The sequence below is a fragment of the Phocoena phocoena genome, chromosome 6 (genome assembly GCF_963924675.1).
Source record: "Phocoena phocoena chromosome 6, mPhoPho1.1, whole genome shotgun sequence".
In the NCBI taxonomy this organism is placed as follows: Eukaryota; Metazoa; Chordata; class Mammalia; order Artiodactyla; family Phocoenidae; genus Phocoena; species Phocoena phocoena.
In genome coordinates, this window is record NC_089224.1 from 98,036,055 (window position 1) to 98,053,485 (window position 17,431).

The 17,431-nt window shown below is 43.5% G+C and overlaps 1 protein-coding gene across 3 annotated transcripts in view; it reads right to left on the reverse strand.

Moving 5' to 3' along the window:
- The window catches only part of ASTN2 (astrotactin 2), a 914,376-nt gene that overhangs the window by 188,706 nt on the left and 708,239 nt on the right, over positions 1–17,431 (reverse strand). The window lies entirely within an intron of this gene.

Genomic DNA, 17,431 nt, shown 5'->3' on the forward strand with positions numbered 1-17,431 from the left:
AGTTGTTCCACTTGTATCTCTTTTATAGACTGGCCTTCGATGTAAGATTTCATAAGAAGAAAGGGCTCAAAGCTTGAAAAAGTGATTTGTACAACTCAGAGGGTTCCATTTACATCACGGATGATGTAAATGGTGTCCTCAAAGTTGTGCAATGTACAGTCTGAGTGGCAAAACAAGGTGGTCCTGTACTAAGGGACAAAACTTGGTCCAGATGGCATTTTCTTCCAAGCCTGGTGAAATCAGGGCAAGCTCCTGCCTCAGTGGAAAACAGGGGCCCTGGGCACCGAGGCCTGGGAGAAAGAAGGTTGTCTCCTGCTTTTGCTCTCGGCTTGCAGTGACATGCAGCTGATCTGGAAATAGGCTTGCCAATTAGAAATACAAATAAACGCAGTCTTCATTCATTACTCTCTGGGCCCTCGGGCTTGGGATCTGGGCTCCACCTTTTCTGTCTGGCTGTCAGCAAATACTTATGAGCACAAGATCAAAGGCTCTGGGGGAAGAAGACAAGGCAAATTCCAGCTAACCAATCCTTCAGAGGGATTAAAGAAGGGTAGTTACTAAGATAAACAAAACAAAGCTGTGAAGAAGGCATCTCAGCAGCTGGGGAGACAGAGACAGTCTTATATACAGACATGTCAAAAGAAGATGATGATGATGACTTTTGGAAGTGCAGGCCAGAGGGATACATTTTGGAGAAGGGGGACTTCCAACTTGGGAGAGAATAACTCTTCAGGGGAGAAGGTCAGGGAAAGTCAGAGCTGCGAGGACATTAGAGAGCAGTTAGCCCCCACTGTGACCCAGAGTTCACTAAACTATGGTCTGTGGGTCAAATCCAGCCCTCTGCCTGTTTTTGTAAATAAAGTTTTATTGGAACACAGTCCCTCATTTGTTTATATATTGTGTATGGCTAAAATGCCAGAATTGAGTAGTTGCAACAAAGACTATATGGCCCACAAAGCCTAAAATATTTACCATATGACCCTTTACAGAAAAGGTTTGGAAACCTCTGCTCTGTAGCCCTTGCTATAGATGGGGAAACTGAGTTTCAGAGAGAGGTTACACAGGAATGTGGCAGTATGATGGATTAGTTAAAGGAAAAACTTTGGAATCAATAGACCATCAATACACTTGGATTATTAACCTCCAAGGAGAAAAAATAGAGTGGGGCACCTTTTCTCCATAAAATATCTTTTGAAAACTATTGAAAAAGCATACCTTTGAAAAGTCTAATCTGGTAAAACCCTCCCATTTAAAACGAGAGGAAACTGTGTCCCAAAGAAGGAAAATGACTTTCCAAGGTCACATGATGACTTAGTGATCCTTTCAGCACATGACCTCAGCTGTCTGTTAACCAACTCATCACTTAAACTAAACTACTCGTGTTATCTCATTTTTTAGAACACAGATGCCTCATCCCTCATAGCACCTTGCCATAATTTAATTGGGAAAAATATGTAACATGGTGCTGGGAGTAAGAATTCCCTTGATCAAACAGACATTCATAGACATTGGGTTAAAGATCTATCTATTTAACAGCAAAATGAGCTACCGATCTTTGCTGGTCTGCTTTTGTCCAATAAATCCTTTTTTTTTTTTTTTTTTAACAATCTATCAGTTCAAAAACATGGGGTTAAAAGCCCATAGTCCAGGCTGAAAACTGAATTCTAGTAGCAGTATAGAACTCAAGCTGAATTTAAGGGCTTGTTTTGCAAAAGGAGGGCACTTTGGTATCATCTGGTCCAAACTCATGGCTTAACAAGTGAGGAACCTGAGACCTAAATGGAAAAAGGGATTTACCTCTAAGTCCCATGCATTTATTAACAACGATCCTTTTTCATAAAGATTGTGTCGTACCTAAGTTATGATCTGGAGGAGAGTTATATCAGGGAAGACCATTAGCCATTCCATTAATTGTTCCTCTGTAGATACTACAATTGTGAAAGCTAACTGCTTCTGATCCAACTTCACTCGGTGGCTAAAGTCATCTTTTCAAAAGGCAAACTCTATATTCTCCTCCTGCTCAAAACTCTTGCATGGCACGTCACTGCTCTTAGGATGAAGACCAAAATCCTTACCATGGCACATAGGTAATATGCAAATGAGACCACCTGTCTGATCTGTCATCCTGTTCCTCCCGATTCTCCTACTTTCAGCTACACAGGCCTTTCTGCTTCTCGGCTACACCCTGTCCTTTCTCACTCAGTCTTGGCATGTGCTCTTCTCTCTGCACAGAATGCTTTCCCCATCCCGCCCTCTGGCCCTGCCTCCTCTTGGCTCTCACTCCCATTCACCCTTCAGATCTTAGTTCAGAGGCCAGGACTCTGGTCCTCAGAAAATGCCTTCCCTGAACTCCATCCCCATGCCTCCAATCTCTATTAGGGTTTCATACTAAAGATCCTCACAGCATCCTGTTCTACGTGTCACCTGTTAATGTCTCCAGACTATAAGATCCATGAGGGCAGAGACAGTGTTAGTTCTGCCGATTCCCATCCACTTTACGTATTACCTGGAATGCAGTAGGCTTTCGATACGATTTTCAATAATACATTTGAATACATGTATATTTATATACCCTGATCCCTGTGCCATCTCATCCAAGCATCGATGAGTCTAAGAGTGAAGATTTGTGAATTTCAGGATGGACAATTAATTGATGGCTTGTAATCAAGTGGTAAGCTCTTCTCAAAGTAAAATTAGCTCTCTCAGTTGAAAGGTTGACAGATGAATAGCTGATCAATTTGCCAGTCGCTCTGACCTCCTCTAGGTTCTCACATAGGCCCTTGCCATTGAGGGGATGGGAGAGTTTAGTTAAAACAGGCTGTCTTTAACAGGCCAAGGATAAAGAACATTTTTGAAGAGACTTATCCTCTGTTCACATTTCCCATCCCTCTGAACAATGCTTCCAAAATAGGATCATGTCTGGTTTCAAGCCCAATTCAGTTCCAATGACACTACAACCCATTCATTTGAGAACCTGCCAACTGAACTCTCTTTTTTCTTCTCCCAAATTCCTGCTGGGTATTATTTTGTTGCCACCAGAAAGAAAAAAAAAAAAAAAAAAGCCTCAGTTGAAGTGACAACTCCTTGTTGGGAGGGCAGCCAGGGCTTTTCGGCAGGAGGTGATGGCATCGCTTGCCCTCATCCAGAAAACAAAACAAAGGCATCAGACTAAGGGCTTCTGGGAGAGCCAAAGCCGCGTGAATGTTTGTTCAATATTCGGCAACAGTGCAGGGCGCTGCGTCCCGAGTCAGACAGGCTTGCTTTGGCAATAGGCTTGCACTTGAAGCATTTAAAGACTCCACAGGGACCAGAGGGGCTCAAATTAGAAACGCTAAGGATGGGGGCGGGGGGGGGGAAGAGGGTGAGACTTTTATATCAGAAAGAATGGCCTTTATTACAGCAATGGCCTCCCAGGAATTGCTGAAATGGGATCATTTCTTAGGCAGAGTTACTGTCTCCTCTTGGAGGAAAGCAATTGCCCTGAAGCCTGACTCAAGGACCCACAGAAATATCCTTAACAAAGGGAAAGTAGCCAGCTGAGATGGCATCGGCAAGGACTGAACTTCTGCGCTATGCATTCTGAACTTCTCAGCCTGAGAGTCAAACTCCAGCACCATCAGCGTGCCCTTCATAAATAATAGTACCATCCTGAAAGACTACTTGTAGGGATTAAATAAGGCAAAGGTTTAGCACTCAATCGATACTAGTTGTTATCGGTGTTGTTGTCGTGATTGTTTTAATTATTGCTGTGCTGTTGCTGTAACAAGATGTTAAAACTGAAATTTCTACTGAGACACCAAGACAGAATAGAAGTGAAGTCCCAGGGCCAGGCCCCTATACACAGACTTTACAAAGGAGATGAATCCTGACTAGTTTCACAACTCTAGAAACCTCAGCCAGAACAAGGAAATAAAATGAGGTCAGAGAGTAGACGGGAAGGATATAGGAGAGATTTGCTTTGGAGACAGCTATTACCTAATGTTTAGAGTCCCCAGCACCCCAGGTGGGTCATGTAGAGCACATTACCTTCTAATCCCAAGTTATGTGATAAGGAGCCTCAAAAGAGTGCCTCTTGGAGAAACTGCTACATTTTCTCGGCAATGGGGAAGATAGTGGACTAGGGTCACACCCCACCTGCAGAAGTTCTAGTGGCCTACGGCAGCAGGGCGGAAGAGGCAGCATAGGGATTAGCCCCAAATCCCAGAGGTTGCCAGTGGGAAAAATGCTTGAGTATTTCCCCCGGACCAGATGTGGGTCACATAAGAGAAAGAGCTGGGCTGGATCTGTTTTGAGTCTTACCCAGGAGGAATTATAACAGGTTGAGAGGTCCCCACGGTGAGAGTCTCCATAAGGTGAGCAGCCAGAGAAACAGAGGGTGGAGAGGGATGAGCAGTAGCCAGCCACAGAGATGCTACATCGTCTCAGGTCTTGGGAGAAGGCCCTGGCCACGAGGACCACTGAAAAACCACAGAACGCCCCCCACCCCGCCAAGAGAGAGGGTCGGTTTTAAAAACCTTCCAGGACCGGAGAACACAGACCCAGATACAAGGCTATCAGGGCAAGTATGACCTTCCGAATCCTTACCATTCCTCTCTCCTGCTTTGACTGTAGAGGGAGAGGAAGAAGAAGAGCAAGGGAGAGAAACAGAACGAAGGCCAACCTTGCCCCACCTCCTAACATCCCCAATGGGGAGGGAGAGGAGATCTGACTTGTCAGATTTAGAGATTTGATTAAAATCTTAGACTAGACATCCTAATTCCTGATGTGAAACTGTGTTATCAATTTAAAATGTCTATAGCACTGTCTGTTCCACAAAAGTTATAATAGATTAGATGTGGCTTAGCTAAGATTTTCATCTAGGAGCAGAGGAAGGTTATCCAGTGAATATGTTAAAAGGAGTGTGGGAACCAACTATGCTATGTACTTTCGAACATGCATATATTCATGATCAGAACTATACTTTGATCATTCTCAATTTGTACTATCGACTGAACCATTTACATCATCATTATAATGTTAAATTATTAGTTAATGTTAATATCTGCCTCCCCAACTCAACTGTGAGCTCCATAAGAGCAAGAACTATGACCATTTTCAATGACCGCTTGCATCCCCAGCACAGAGTTCAATGTCTGATGTCATGCAGACAGTTTGCAGGTGACTATCTGAATAAACAGATGAATGTGTACTCTGATTCTTTTTTACCTTTAATCCCCTCTATTCCTGTAACCCTTATCAGACTTCAAATCCACTATCTCAATCTTATCACCATAGCCCCAAAGGCAGACAGTCTTAACCTTACTTTATGAATGTAAAAATGACAACTCAGAGAGGTAAAGCAATTTTCCCAAGACCACAGAGCTTATAACTAGTCTAGTTTTTTGCACCTGGTCCTACTGCTCCTTTCGTTGTCCAAATTTCTTGCCGAAAAATTTTCAGCTCTAATTCTTACTCTTGCACAAGTCATCCCTGTTGTAAACACTTGGGCCTTCCCCGTTCCTGCCACCCCCAGACAACAACCCTAGGCTTCCCCACCCCTTTCCATGGGCTAAGGGATCTCATGGGTAAAAGGCACTTTAAAGGTCAGCTGGTCAGAAATTCCATCTAATGTTTCATTCACCACCAAATGATCCTCCGACTGCTTTTTGGATGCTTCTAGTGACACAGAACTCATTACCTTTTTAGGCCTCCAGTTCCATTATGGGACAGCTCTGTTGAACCTAGACTGGCTTGCCATCTAAAAACTGCAATTCTCATTCTAATCATAAGACCCAGACCCAGAGCTATGCACTTTGTGCTTCTTGGACACCCTATCTGCAGTACTCAAGCCTGCCCCTACTTGGGGTCATGCTAAGATTAACCAACAAACTACAGTTCAGGCAGGTGAACTCCACCCTTAGGAACTGTGGGACATTCTTGAGTGCTTTCTGATTAAGGTGTGTATGTCCGAGTGTGTGTGCGTGTGTGTTGTGTGCATGTTTGAGGAATGGAACGGGAAGCAACAGTGCAGACTCTAAACAGAGGACAGGTCTACAAAACTGCCAAATCCTAGGACAACTGATCTCCTGTCCTAACCTGATTTGCAGCTTCTTCCCTAAATACACAAGTAATATGCCAAACTGCAGAAGGGAAGCTATAGGACAGTGACTTGCTTGGGTTTAAATTCCAGCTTTTCCGTTTCCAGCTGGATGACCTTGGACAAGTCATTTAACCTCCCTGAGGCTCCATTTTCTCATCTGTAAAATGTGAACAATGCTAGTACCTAAATCTTGGATTATTTCGAGGATAAACGAGAAACAGAACTCAATGAGGAATTTATAAATTCTAGGGTGTCAGGAGCATCATCAGAGGTCGTTTGTTCCAGTGCTTGGCCTTCAGCTCAGCATTTTTCACTCCCGTGCATGTCTGAATCTGTAAAGCTTCCCTTGTAACCTGCTGGCGCTTTAACCACACTGTCAGGAATCTCCTTGAACTACCCGCTTCCTACCTGGTGGGACATAGTAGACAAGGGTAGAATTGAAAGCTTAAGTCTAAAGCTATTTAGTCAGACTACCCGATTCTGAATTCTGGGTAAGTCACCTCACCTCTCTAATCTCAGTTTTCCCATTTGTAAAATGAGGACACTAATTCCCCATTGAATTGCTCTGAGCATCAAAGGAGAGATGCAGCATCTATAATTTCATATAGTCTTTGCTATCCTCCTACAAAGTAGAAATCGTTGTCTCCATTTACAGAGGAGGAAACTGAGGCTCAGAGTGACAGTATAGCCTACGAGAGGATACTTGTTTCAAGTGATGGCAGGTCAATCTCTGAGGAAGGTCATATCCTCTGTGGGGCAGGGAGAGGGACCCCTGGATAATGCCCAGTAGCCCAGTAGTGGCTGGTGTCTTTTGTTTGCAAATTAGGATTCTTTTAATATTTTTAAAAAGCACAAAAACAGGGGCTTCCCTGGTGGCGCAGTGGTTGGGAGTCCGCCTGCCGATGCAGGGGACACGGGTTCGTGCCCCGGTCCGGGAAGATCCCACATGCCGCGGAGCGGCTGGGCCCGTGAGCCATGGCCGCTGAGCCTGCGCGTCCGGAGGCTGTGCTCCGCAACGGGAGGGGCCACAACAGTGAGAGGCCCGCGTAACGCAAAAAAAAAAAAAAAAAAAAAAAAAGCACAAAAACAGCCACGTGGTCCTGCTGTATTATCTGCCCTAAAGTAAAGGGCAGAGTGAAGAATCCCAGTGCAGCTCAGTGGGCCCAAAAGTGGTTCTTCCCACAGACTAAAGCATGCTCAGCCCCCACCTCCCCGACTTACATCGCTCTTGCAGGTCAGGGAGCAGTCAGCATTGCAGTGTATCATTTACTCCTGCCTCTTGAGGCAAGGTGGGCTGTGGCCAGTAACGGGAAGGTGAACGAAAGGCCATGTGTGATCTTCTGCTGCCCTCTAGTGCCTTCTTAGGACAACTGCTCTTGGGAAAAATCTTAAGTTCTTCATGCCAAAGCGTGATCACTGTGGGCAAAGCAACTTGCTAGGCACCGAGGGCAACAAGAAGGAGAGTAAAGGCTTAGCTATGATACAAGGAAGCCTAGCGTAATGACTACAGAGGTTCTGAACAAGCATTACTTAGAAGGCCTACCAGTGCCAGGTTTGGAGCTAGGTATGGGGTGGGGGTGATACTATGAATAATGATTTGTTTCAAACCTACCAGTACTTAAGTGCAGAGATTTGATGGAGTGTAGCAGCTAGGAAGGAAAAGCCATACGAGAAGGAAAGGGGAGAGATGAAGATAAGGCAGTGAGAAGAGATAAACAATGGAGTAGGATCTTAAAGGAAACAGGAAGAGATGAACTCCCAGGTAGCGTTGGAAAGGATGTGGTCCGAATGTCGGGTCAGATCTGGGTTTCAATTTCAGTTTGATCAAAACTATGCATTTGACCAGAGCTTCTGGGTACAGTTATGCGAGCTGTGTACTGCACGACAGTGACAAGGCAAGGGGGTGAGTGAGGGGCTGAATCCTGTCTCAGCTCCACTGGCCATGCCTGTACCCACGGGGTTGAATCCAAGCAGAGGCGCACCATTTCCTAATTCATGCAAAATGTGACTTATGGGCTAAGGCTTTGGGTGTGACCATGGACAAGCTATTTCCTCTCTTGGAACCTCTGCTTGTTTATGCATAAAGTAAGGCTATTATCACCAATAATAAAAGTTACCGTAAGAATTTAGATAATGTACGCCTGTGCCTCTCCAGAGATTTCCGTTCTTACTATTACTAGTATTATTATAACTACCTCGTTTCATTTTTAAGAGGTGGTGGGACAAGTGCTTGAAACGGGGAGAGGGTAGAAAGGAAATTCACATTTCCTGAGTTTCTACTCTTTGCCAAACACAAGACACTGTAAATCTCATTGAATCCTCACAACAGTGCTTTGGCCTAGGAATATTATAATTTTTATAACCATACTTTACAACCAAGGAAACAGAGGTTCTGAGAGGTGACACACTGCAGCCAAAGGCCGTTAGGCATTCAGGCTTTGACTTCAAAGCCTCTTTTCTGTCTGATGAAGTGCAGAAGCGTCATTAATAAGAAGCCTGCTTTCTCTTCCCTGGCATCCCATTCCTCCTTTCTTAAAAACTCTACTCAAAACCTATCCCCTTGAGGAAGGATTCCAAAATGAGTTCCTCCTCAATTCCTTCCCCCTCCTTCCAGTAGCTTCTTAGACTAGGGATCAAGGAGGAAATGCCCAGAAGGAATCATTCCTAGACAGGATTGAGGGAGCGACAGGCCTCTGAGATGCTAATGGCCTGCTTGAGATGAAGACTCCCAGATGCTGCTTAGACAGGACCTTGAGGCAGCAAAGCAGGCCAACAAGACAAACCAGGCCGCCTGGGGCTGGTGAGAGGTTGCCAGGTTCAAACGTCAGGGAGGGTATGAACTTAGGATGGCTCAGTTGGAGGCTTTGGTGCCATCAGAAAAGAAACTGCCACCCTCTGACCACTTTCTTAAGGGTTTGCTGTCACACTTCTAAGTCTTCATATTCACTGAAATCTTAACAATACTCAGGTTAAAAGGTCACCTTTAAACATGTTGATAGGCAATGCTTTTGGAGAACATGTTCAGGGTGAGTTATTTCTCCCATTAGCTTCCGTCTTCCCCGTAGCTGTGCTTCTAGGGACAGGAAAAGGGACTAATGAGCCTACTCATCAAAAGATCAAATTAAACGAAAATAGACATAAAATAAAAATAAAGACTGAGGGACTTCCCTGGTGGTGAAGTGGTTAGGAATCCACCTGCCAATGCAGGGGACACGGGTTCGATCCCTAGTCCGGGAAGATCCCACATGCCGCGGAACAGCTAAGCCCGTGCACCATGACTACTGAGCCTGCGCTCTAGAGCCCGCGAGCCACAACTACTGAGCCCGCGAGCCACAACTACTGAAGCCCGCGTGCCTAGAGCCAGTGCCCCGCAACAAGAGAAGCCACTGCAATGAGAAGCCCACGCACTGCAATGAAGAGTAGCCCCCGCTCGCCACAACTAGAGAAAGCCCACGCACAGCAATGAAGACCCAACGCAGCCAAAAAATAATTTTTTTTAAAAAAGAAAGACAATACAATCTCTGCAAATTTTAAATGTATATATCCAGCTATATATCAAAGTGTTGGCATAACTACACAGAGAAAATAATTATGTTGAAAGGCTTTAAAAGGCAGTATTCTGATTTTACATGCTTAGGGAAAAACAGTCCAAAGAAAAAAAATGTTCTGTAAATAAATCTTAAACTAGATTTAATGGACTCACTGCTAGTTGTAATACTGGTATTGCTATTTTGAAACTATTGTGTGTATACTGTGGGCTCCAGCAGACAAGCCATCATGTTACCGTCATTAGGAACTAAGATTATTCCTGAATTGTTTGTCTCTTATGTTTATAAAGTCAAAGAAGTTGAGAAAAATTCTGTACCTTGAAATTTCTATTGGAAATCATATACACTAATGATTTGCTTTTCTCTTTAAAAAAAATAAACATTTCATAGCTCTGTCCACTGAAAAAGCCTAGAAGTAATGGTAACCTAACAGCAATAAATACCCTTAACACCCAGACTCTTGTTTTTAAATATCATTTTCCCCTAAAAGGAACAAAAGATTCTTGGAAAAAATTCCTTATTCCAAGTCTGGGATAGGTACGGTACAAGCTGAGCCTGGGAAGTCTTGCTGTGCCCAAAAGCGAGATAGCTGCCAAAGACCAATGTGTTCATTTCAAAAGGACAGGCAGACCAGTTTAGAGGGGCTCACACTGGCCTAACATTGAACAAAATGAACAATGACTGTGATTGATTAAAATAGATCAGATAAACAAATTTCCTATAATTCATAACATTCCTCAAATCAAACCCAAAACCAAAGCCAAAACTCAAACTGGAACCAACAAGCAAACAAAAGCTCATTGCTCATCACTGGGGATGGCTAAGAGACCAGCTCATTATTCTGAAAATTGGTAAAAGAATCAAGTAGTAGTCAAGATTTCATCATGAACTGGATTTCAGGGTAACCACAATTTACTTTATGGAAATATTGCATTTAATACAGGCAAGAAGAATGACAGTTAGAAAATTACCATTTTGTAATCTCTAATAAGATAATAGATGTAGACAGTTTATCATCGATGAATGCTAAAACCATTAGTAGAAAGGCTGATGGGAGATATGCTAATGAATGGATCAGACTCCCTGCACCTGAATCTGATCAACTTTAACTTCACTAAAAGTAAAAATCAGACATTAAGTGCCTTTGATATATGCCATAGGAAGTACATGGGACAGGTTGTATACTTCAGCCAGTGCTTCTTAAGCCCATGGATAGAATTCAATGGTCTATAAATTTGTATATGGGGAAAAAAATACATCTTTATTTTCAGTATCCTCTAAATGCAATTTAGAACATATAAGGCAATTTTATGCATTATAAATAACTATATATCAATTTTTTAAAAAAAACAATAATATTTGCCTACTTTTGGAAAACTAAATTAGAATAATGGATAGCAGTGACATGAAAAGAATATGTGGGTAAAGCTGGTGAGGCCTGTTGGGGAAAGGAGACTGTCTCTTAGTCTGCTGCCATCCAGTCCTAAAAGATATCAACTGGGAATTCCCTGGCGGTCCAGTGGTTAGGACTCCATGCTTTCACTGTCGAGGGCCTGGGTTCAATCCAAGAACTAAGATCCCGCAAGGTGCATGGTGCCAGCAAAACAACAACAACAAAAAAACACCGATGGACGGACAGGGTAATGGTAGCCACGATAAAGAGAAAACTGCTGAAATCCTGGAGCCAAGAGGGCGGGAGATCTGGACGGGGGTTGATATGTGAGGCTTAGGAGAAATGAAGCACATGGCAAAGCTTCCAGTAGCCCTCACTTCGCACTGAGTCGGGTTGAGGTTGATGACACTGCACAGGGAATGTTCTCCGAGCAAGCCTTCAATGCCACTAACGTTTACCAAGTCTCTACCCAGTCAGTGTTTGATTACCACTGACCTTTTGTAACCAGGCAGGATCCTATGGGGCCTTCCCAGAACAGACACCACTCAATCCCCACCCCGCCATGTCCTCCACCTGCCTCTTATCTGTATAAAAAATTTAGCTTCCTAAGGCCTTCTCCGAGTTCCAAAGAGTAAATTTCATCAGAGAAGTGAGCAAATGCAGAAAGAAAGGAAAACAGCCAGGCAAGACAAAATAATAATAATTTAGCCATTAAACAAAGTCCAGTACTTTTAGTTCCTCCTCAAGGTCTACAGATAAGATTCTGAGCTGTATCCTTTGAGCTGTTCTGCAGATACTGAAACCCCCATCAGGTGGAACAAGTTAACGATATGCTGCCCAGAAGCACAGAGACCCCAGGTGGGTTGGAACCAGAAGGCTGATGATGTTGACTCCCGATTACCTCACCACCAACCAATTAGAAAACTGTCCACAAGCTGATCACACACCCCATAGCCCCCTCCTTCACCCTTTCTTTAAAAACCTTTCCCTGAAACCCACTGGGGAGTTTGGGCCTTCTGAGCACTAACTACCTGGACCCTTTGCTTGGTGCCCTGAAATAAACGCTGCACTTTGCTTCACTGCAACCCAGCGTCAGTAGATTGGCTTTACTGCCTGTGGTCAAGCGGACCCAAGTTTGGTTCGGTAACACTTTGACTATCCACACTAGTTCAAACCACTACAAACCGGATCTGGCCAATGCACGTAAATGTGATGATATTGAAATAAAAGTTCAAAATCCTAAACCAGCTGTTTCCATATCAGCACAAGGAAATAAATCAAACAAAAGCACGCACAAAGGACATTTATGCAGTTTTATTTGTGACGGTTAAATGTTTAAAGATGAGCTTGTCAACTTGACAAGTTCTTATATAGCCCGTTTGACAACCATAAAGGCCAGAAAAATATGATTTCAAACATTTTTCCATAAAGTAAAAGATAAAACCTTATATTTATTAAAAAAAAAAATGTTGGAGACCCAGCATGGTCACAAGTATGTATGAACAGACTAAAAGGAAACTTGGTAAGTATTTAAATAATCAATATAATGGTTATATTAGGTGATGGATAAAGTCGACTTTAAAAATTCTCTTTTATGGGCTTCCCTGGCTGCGCAGTGGTTGGGAGTCCGCCTGCCGATGCAGGGGACGCGGGTTCATGCCCCGGTCCGGGAGGATCCCACATGCCGCGGAGCGGCTAGGCCCGTGAGCCATGGCCGCTGAGCCTGCGCGTCCGGAGCCTGTGCTCCGCAACGGGAGAGGCCGCAACGGTGAGAGGCCCACATACCGCAAAAAAAAAAAAAAAAAAAAATTCTCTTTTATGCTGTAAATTTAAATAGAATTCAAACATTTACTGAGCACTTACTAAGTATCAAGTATAGGCTAGGTTGAGAAACCCACAGGGATTGAGTATGACATACAGAGATTGGAGTCAGTTTCAGCAGAAAGTAGACAAATGACAGACAGATGTAAGATATCTATGTGAGATGTACACAGATATGTACATAAGCAGAATGAAAGACCCAGGGAGGGAGAAGAGAAAGGAGGGACGAAGTGGGGAGAGGGAGAGGCGGAAGGTGGGTGGGACGGGTGGAGCCTCGAAACCAGCCTGTGATAATCTTACCTCCTGATACACACTGTTATAATCTCTTCCACTTGAGTAACTTGCTTTTAACCAACAGAATACAGCAACATTGAGGGGATGCCACTCCTGTGATGAGGTTACAAAAGGCTGTGACCTCTCTCTTGCCGGTTCTGCTGAAACAAGCTGTCCTGGAATAGCTCCTGTGGCAAGGACCTGAGCGCAGTTTCCAGCCAAAAGCCAGCAAGGAAATGAAGCCTTCAGTCCGACAGCTCTTAAAGAACTGAAACCTGCCAACAACAACCTAAGTGATCTTGGAAACCGCTCCTTCCTGAAACTTTCAGGAGAGACTCCAGCCCTGGCCAATAACTTGATTGCAGCCTCGTGAGAGACGATGAAGCAGATCTAGCTAAGGTGTGCTCAGATTCCTGACTCACAGAACCTGTGAGATAAGAAATGTGTGTTGTTTTAAACCACAAAGTTTGGGGGTAATTTGTTATTCCCTGATAGATAAGTAATACAGATAGACAGATATAATTTTCCATTATTTCATGGAAATGCTAGCAGTTATACATCTCCAGACTCAGACCAATTTGGTTAGGATGCATTCGAGTTTTAACTCCTTAGATTTTCTACCCTATTTTCCATAAACAAGACCTTTATCCTTCTCAGAATTCAGCTGCTAATATGAGAAGGAAAAGAGAACATTTTGTCAAAATAGTAATAATAATAATAATGACACTAATAGCTATCATTCATAGAACACTTTTTCAGGAAGTGCTCTAAAAACTAGATCTATTAAATCATCTAAAATTTACAACATTACTATGAGGTAGATAACTACTATTATTCCCATTTTGCAGGGGTGGAAAGTGAAGTACAGAAAGGCTAATTAAGTAAGCTGTCCAAGGTTACACAGCTTGTCAGCTGCAACAAGTTACTAAATAAGCATTACTTCGAATCATCTTCTAATCTATTCCCCAAACCTGCCAGGTGGGTGGAACTGGGGTTCCAACCCAGGTTTGTCTGACTCTGAAGCCGTCTACCACACAATGGTGGACTTAATAAGCAAACTCAATAATAATAAATGCAATGGAATGGACATTACTGCAAGTTAGGCAATATCCTAATATGTAAGTGCCTAACACCCATATCTTACTCTGCTCCCAACGATGCTGTGAATTAGCTGTTGTTACCACCATTTTAAAGGGAATGAAAGAGAGGTTAAACTACAGATCTTATTTGTAAATGGAGAAAACAATGCTTAGCTGATAGGGGGACGTTATCAGTTGAACTGTGTCCCCCAAAAGATGTGCTGAAATCCTAACCCCCAGTATGTCAGTATGTGACTCTATTTAAAAATAGGGTCGCTGCAGACACAATTAGTTAAGATGAAGTCATACTGGAATTTTAATTGGGTAACGTAGAGGTCATAATCTAATAGGACCGGTGTCCTTATAAGAAGACACAGGTACGGACGCAAAATGTCGCCTGCCACATCAGGAGACAAAGAATGTTGCAGCCATCAAGCCAGCAGCCAATGAAGCCACCCCCAACCTGTGCACCCTGAGGGGATTCAGGATGGAGAAAAGCAGGATACTGGCCCCAGACAGTTAAGGTGCATATCAAAGGAATGATTTCAATCAGCCCAGACTCTTGCATCTTCTCATAAATAAAAAAAAAAAAACACTCAATTCATTAACTTGAAAAGTCTGGTTTTCTTTAACTAACAGTAATCTTTTGATGTTCAGATTACCTGGTTTTGGTTGCAAAACTCCTACATATCCTGGCTCCTCCCTTACCTCTTGGGATCAGTCCCATAGAGCTATCTGAGAGGCTGTCTTCTGGGCTTAAGTCCCCAGATTGTCCGCCAAATAAAATATAATTCTCAACTTTTAGGTTATGCACTTTTTTCAGTCAATACAGACACACAAAGATAAGTGGATGCCATGGAAAGACAGAGACATACAGGGAGAAAATGACCATGGAGGCAGAGATTGGAGTTATGCTACCATAAACCAAGGAACACCTGGGGCCACCAGAAGCTGAAAGAAGGAAGGATCCTCCCTAGAGACTTCAGAGTAAGTCTTGCCCCACTGCCACCTTGATTTCAGACTTCTAGCCTCCAGAACTGTGAGGGAATAAATTTCTCTGTTTTAAAACACCCAGTCTGTGACACTTTGTTATTACAGCCCAAGCAAACTGATCCAGATGGTTTAAATGTTAAATGAAAAAAAAAAAAAAAAAGTTACGGTAAAATGCTGAATAAAGAATAAAGTACTCCACAAAGATTATTTTTTAAATGTCTCCGTCTATGAGGAAAACTAATAATGTGTCAAGGGTATGCAAAGCCACAGGATTAAAATAAGTACATTTTCCCAGGGTGTTTATTCTACTCTGAGATTTTTGTGGGAAGCATGGTAATTAATTTAACTGGTAAGTAATGTAAACATTTTTTAAGGCAAACAGAGTTTTTTTTAAGAGAAAAGAAACGGTTTGTTGTTGTCGTCGTTTTTTGAAAGCATGATTGGACTATGTCCCCAGACTGTCAGGGGTACCATTAGCTCTTCCCTATGATAGGGGAAAGGTCAGTAAAAAAATATGATGAGTCTTGAATTGAGACTTTGGGCTTGTAACTGTGGTTTTCATCAAACAGAGTGCTAACTCCCCACCTTGTCTGAGAAGGGGGTATAAGTGAGGTCTCAAGGCTGGGAATAAACCGTTTGACAGTAACTCTCCCATCTCCCCCACCTGTAACACAGTGGTTGGTAGAAGAACCCCAGGCTTCTGTCCAGAGAGGCTCATTGCCATTCTGGTGAAACAGGCTGCACTAAGTCTCCAACATGGCAGAAACCTAGGGCAGACGGCAGTCCCTCTTTTTCGCTGGCAATGCTGCTCGGAACAGCTCATCTGAGGGTCCTTGCCTTACAGGATCATGATCTGTGGTCATAATGACAGGCACCATTTGCCTCATTTTCCTTGAATTCCTAAATATCATCTCTCTTGTCTTCTGAGGCTTAAAAACAAAACTTACTTAATAAAATATTAATAGATAGATAGCTGGTGTCGTAAAATGTGGGTAGTCTTTGGACGGTGGTTTGGAGCATGTCACGAGCCTAACTGGCCTGGATTTGTACTCCAGCCCTGCCACTTCCCAAAAGGTGTCTGTAGTCAAGCCATTTAATCTTGCTCAGCCTCGGTTGCCTCTTTTGTAAGATAAAGCTACTGATGCCTACTTGAATCATTGCTGAAAAGATTAATTGTGACATAGGACAGTATCTATGGAGTGTCTGGTATATTGCCGGTGTTCAAAAAATGGTCCGCTCTTATTCGATTGACGCCACTGAGTCATTCCGCAGCTGGACTAACTCTAGGTTACACAGGGGGTGTGATTTGCCTAAGGTCACATTTCTGAGTCTGGCTCACTCAGCAACTTCTGCGTGCTGTGCACAGTGCTAACAGATATGACAACCAGCAGGCAGTGTCCTTCAGGGAGTTCACAGCCCACTGGTGACAACTGCAGGGAAGTGGGTAATTAAAGTCCAACCTGGTATATGCTTTGTGAGAAATCATCAAATTGCAAGTACTTGCTGGGCATGCAGTGAGCATACCCTTAGTTAAATGCAAACCACTATATATAATCTCAATTAATCCTATAGCAAACCTCATCTCCATTTAGAAATAAAGAGGGACTTCCCTGGCGGTCCCTTGGTTAAGACTCCGTGCTTCCACTGCAGGGGGCACAGGTTCCATCCCTGGTCGGTGAACTAAGATTTCTCATGCCCCATGGTGCAGCGCCCCGCCCCCCCCCCCCCCAAAAAAAAAAGGGCTGAGAGGTTAAGAGGGACTTATCAACTTGGGACCCTGTTATTCAATTACCTTGCCATCAGCTGCTTATCTCATAGGGTGATTATGAAGACTAAGTGAACTACGTGCACGTGAAGTGTTTGGCTGCAGCCAGACAGTTTCGTTATTGTTTTTGTTTGTTGTTTTATCATTTGACATTATCTACCCGGGATGTCAAATCCAAGCCCATCCTCCTTCAAACTCCTTCCTACTCTTAAGCTATACTATATGGTCACCTGCAGGAGCCTGTAGTTGGCCCCAAACGACCCAGGGTCCTCCCCTGCCAACAGGCTAGACCATCGCTTACCTGCGAAGACTCTTACCCCTCCTGGCTCCCCCAAAATTAGACTTGGCTTTGGGTTCCTGGGTAGCTTCTACAGAGGATGTAGAGCGTGCTCTCACATCTACCTCCGCTGTCGGCCTCCCAGCTGAGCAGGAGTAAGAATCCTTCAGGAGGGCAATTTGTTCATCAGATAAGCTTATCTC